A 4,762-nucleotide genomic window follows, 5' to 3' on the forward strand; every position below is an offset into this window, starting at 1 on the left:
TTGAGGTATCTCCATACTGATTTCCACAGTGGTTGCATCAGTCTGCACTCTCACCAACAACGGAGAAGGGTTTCTTTCTCCACACACCCCTGCCAGCATTTGTTATTCTTTGATTTTTTGATAGCAGCCATTCTTTGTGGGGTGAGGTGGAATCTCAGTGTTGTTTTCATTTGCATCTCTTGAATGACCAGTGATATTGAACATTTTTTTAATGTTTATTTGCTGCTTTCCCTTCTTTGTCTGAGAAATGTCTGTTCATTTCAGATGCCCGTTTTTTAATTGGGTCTCTGAATTTGGGGGTCTGATTTTTTTCAATTCCTTACATATTCTAGATAGTAGACCTTTGTCTGAGTTACAGCTGCTAAAAATTTTTTCCCACATTGTTGGTTGTCTCTTAGCTCTGTTGGTGGTTTCTCTTGCTGTGCAGATGCTTTTTAATAAGATGAGATCCCAGTTGTTGAGTCTTTGTGCTAGTTCCCATACTACTGAGGTTTTGTTCATAAAATCTTTTCCTATGCCAATGTCTTCAAGTTTAGTGTTTCTGTTTTAATAATTAGATCTTCAATCAACTTTGATCTTAGTTTAGTGCATGGTGATAGATATGGGTCTAGTTTTAGTCTTGGCAGTTTGAAATCCAGTTTTTCCAACACCATTTATTAACTAGGCTATCTTTCCTCCAGTGAGGGTGGTGGGCTTCTTTGTCAAAATGAGGTGGATGAGTATGTCTGGAGTTGTTTCTACATCTTCTAATCTATTCCACTTATCCTTGGGTCTGTTTGCCAGTACCACACTGTTTTTATCACTGTAGCTTTGTAGTACAGTTTCAAGTTGGGGATTGTGATACCCCCTGCCATGTCTCTGTTGCCTAGAATTGCTTTTGCTATTCTAGGTCTCTTCTGCTTCCAAATGAATTTTTGGATTGTTTTCTCTAGTTCTGTGAAGTACATTGTTGGAATTTCAATCAGCATTGCATTAAATCTATATACTAGTTTAGGAAGTATGGCCATTTTCACTATATTGGGTCTTCCTACCCAGGAACAAGGAATGTTGTTCCATTTTCTTATATCCTCCTCAATCTCCCTTTTCAGAGTGCTGTAATTTTCAGTGTAGAGGTCTTTTGCTTCCTTTGTTAGGTTGATTCCTAGATATTTCTTTTTTTGGATGCTATTGTAAAAGGAATTGTTTCCCGAATTGCTCTCTCAATGAGTCTGCTATTTGTGTATAAGAAGGCTATTGTTTTTTGAGTGTTGACCTTATATCCAGATACTCTACTGAATCTGTCAATTAGGTCTAGAAGACTTTTGACTGAGTTTTTTTAGGTCTTCTATGTAAAGTATCATATCATCAGCAAATAATGACAGTTTCACTTCTTCCTTTCCTATATTTATTCCTTTTATTTCTTTCTCTTTTCTAATTGCTGTGGCTAATGTTTCCAGAACAATATTGAACAGGAGTAGTGATAGTGTGCATCGTTGTCTTGTTCCTGATTTTAGAGTGAAACTTTTCAGTTTTGACCATTTAGTATGATGTTGGCTGTTGGTTTTACATAAATAGCCTTAATCAAGTTGAGATAAAGATCTTCTGTTCCAATTTCCTGTAGCATTTTTATCATGAATGGGTGTTGGATTTTGTCAAATGCCTTTTCTGCATCTATTGAGACAATCATATGGTTTTTGTCCTTGACTCTGTTAACATAGTGTATTACATTTATTGATTTATGGATGTTGACCCATCCTTGCATCCCTGGGATAAATCCAACTTGGTCAGGGTGTATGATCTTCTTGATGACCCTCTGTATTCTGTTGGCCAGTATCTTGTTGAGGATTTTTGCATCTATGTTCATTAGGGAGATTGGTCTGTAGTTCTTTTTTTGGGTTGGGTCTTTCCCTGGTTTTGGAATCAAAGTAACACTTGCTTCCATGAATGAATTTGGAAGTATTGCTTCCCTTTCAATTTCCTTGATGAGTTTAAAGAGTAATGGTGATAGTTCTTCTTTAAATGTCTTGTAGAATTCAGCAGTAAAGCCATCAGGACCTGGGCTTTTCTTTGTTGGTAAATATTTTATTACATTTTCAATTTCATTCATTTTAATTGGGGTGTTTAGAATTTCTATATCTTCTTCATTTAACTTTGGTAATTCATATGTAGTTAGGAATCTGTCCATTTTTTCTGTGTTTTCCAATTTATTAGAGTACAGGTTCTCAAAGTAGGTATTGATGATCCTCTGGATTTCTGCTAGGTCTATTGTGACTTCACCTTTTTTCCTTCTTAATTGCATGGATTTGAGCCTTTTCTTTCCTTTCTTTAATAAGCTTGGCTAAAAGTTTATCAATTTTATTTATTCTTTCAAAAAACCAACTCTTTGATTCATTAATATTTGGTATCATTTTCTTAGTCTCCATTGCATTGATTGCTGCTCGGATCTGTATAATTTCCTTTCTTGTACAAGCTTTGGGTTTGTTATGCTCTTCTTTTTCAAGGAGATTGAGGTTCTTCATTATGTTGTTTAACTGAGTTCTCTCTGTTATCCTAATATGGGCATTAACTACTATTAATTTACCTAGTAGAACTGCTTTCATTGTGTCCCACAGACTCCTGTATGTTGTACTAGCATTATCATTTACTTGTAGAAACTGTCTAATTTCTTCTTTAATTTCCTCTGTGACCCATTGGTTGTTTAGGAGGGTGTTATTCAATTTCCATGTGTTTGTGGGAGTTTTGCGATTTCTTATGTGGCTTCCAGTTTTATTGCACTATGGTCTGACAATATACAGGGGACAACTTCAATTCTTTTACATTTACTTAGCCATGGTCTATGAGCTAGCATGTGGTCTATTTTGGAGAATGACCCGTGTGCAGCTGAAAAGAATGTGTATTCTGATTTTGTGGGGGTGGATCACTCAGTAAATATCTACTAAGTCCATTTGTTCAGTAGCTTGGTTCAGTTCTAGAATTTAATTGTTAATTTTTTTAGATGATCTGTCTATTTGTGATAGTGGGGTATTGAGGTCCCCCACTATAATTGTATTAGTGCTTATTTGGTTTTCCATGTCTATTAATATTTGTTTTGTATAGCTGGGGGCATTTGTACCTGGTGCATATATATTTAGGATTGTCATCTCTTCCTCTTGCATTGTTCCCTTCACAAGGATGTAATGACCATATTTGTCTCTCTTAATTAGTTTTGGTTTGAAATCTACTTTGTCTGCAAATAAGATTGCTACCCCTGCTTTCTTCTGGGTTCCTGTCATGTGGAGAACTGTTTTCCATCATTTTACTTTTAGCCTATGAATTTCCTTTTGAGTTAGGTGTGTTTCTTGTATACAGTATATTTCTGGATTTTGCGTCTTAATCCACTCTGTCAGTCTATTTCTTTTGATTGGTTAATTGAGGTCATTAATATTGCCATTTATAATTGATAGATATTGACTCATCCTTGTCATGATGTTTTACTACTGTTGGCTCTTTTGCTTCATATTTTCCCCCCTTTCCCTTTAGTGTCTTACCTTGCCTAGTGGCTTCCCTCTGTTGGGTCTCATAGAGTTGTGATCTTCATTGTCTTTTTCTAGGATATTGCTTAGAATTCTTTGGAGTGTTGGTTTGGTGTTCATGAAATTTCTCAGGTGTTCTTTGTCGTGGAAGTATCTAATTTCGCCATCAATTTTGAAAGATAATTTTGCCAGATACAACAGTCTAGTTTGGAAGTTATTTTCTTTTAGGGCTTGAAATACTTCACTCCAGGCTCTCTTTGATTTGAGGGTTTGTGTTGAGAGGTCTGCTGTGATTCTGATGGGCTTTTCTTTGTAGGTGACTTGTTTCTTTTCTCTAACTGCCTGCAGAAATTTGCTATTTTGTTGGGTTACTGGAATCTTGACTATTGTATGTCTAGGTGTAGAGTTTTTTTATCATGGCTAGTTGGAGTTTTTTATGCCTCACTTATCTGTATGTCCAATTCTCTACGTCTGTCTGGGAAGTTTTCTATTATTCTGTGAACAGTTGTTTTTTATGTCAATTGTACTTTCTCATGTTTTTTCATGGATACCTATCAGTCTTATGTTGTTCTTCTTTGCATCATCTACCAGCTGCTGGATTGATTTCTCGTGGTCCCTTACTATTTTTAAGAAATCTCTGTTTTCATGGTCCTTCACTGCAATCCTGTCTTCTATATCCGATATTTTATCTTCAGATTCCCTTAATCTGTTTTGTATGCTTTTGATGGAATTTTTAATTTCCTGAGTATGTGTGTGAATCTGTTTCATTGAGTCCATTTCTTTCTTATGTTTGGCAATCATGGTTTCCATTTCTTTCTTATCCTGGCCATTCATGGGTTCCAACATATTTCTGAGGTCATCTTTTTTTTATCTTTCTGTTCTAGAGCCTCTTACCATGTCTTTCACTCTACTCACCATCTCTGTAGTTATCTGGGAGATTATTTCTGTTTTGTATTTTTCTAGAGCCTCATTCATCTGTTTTGTTATTTCCTGTGCTATCAGTTCAGGGTGTCCAGGTGGTTGATTATCAGACTTTTCCACCTCGTTTCCCACAGAATTTGCCTTTTGTGGGGTGTAAGTGGCCTTACTTAAATGTCTTCTCATTTTTGTTTTTGTTACTGTTCTTGGTTTAGTTCCTGAGTCAATACTTGGAAGTATTTTTGTTGATGTGTTTAGAACCCTTATGGAATGATTGCTTCTCAGTGGTGTCTTCCAGATATAGCTAGCCTTTAGGTTTTGAGTCTCTAATGGCACTGAGCCTGTCTCATTTT

Source organism: Heterocephalus glaber, unplaced genomic scaffold (assembly GCF_053883595.1).
Source record: "Heterocephalus glaber isolate CG9 unplaced genomic scaffold, H.glaber_assembly_v1.0 deba00001472, whole genome shotgun sequence".
NCBI lineage: Eukaryota > Metazoa > Chordata > Mammalia > Rodentia > Bathyergidae > Heterocephalus > Heterocephalus glaber.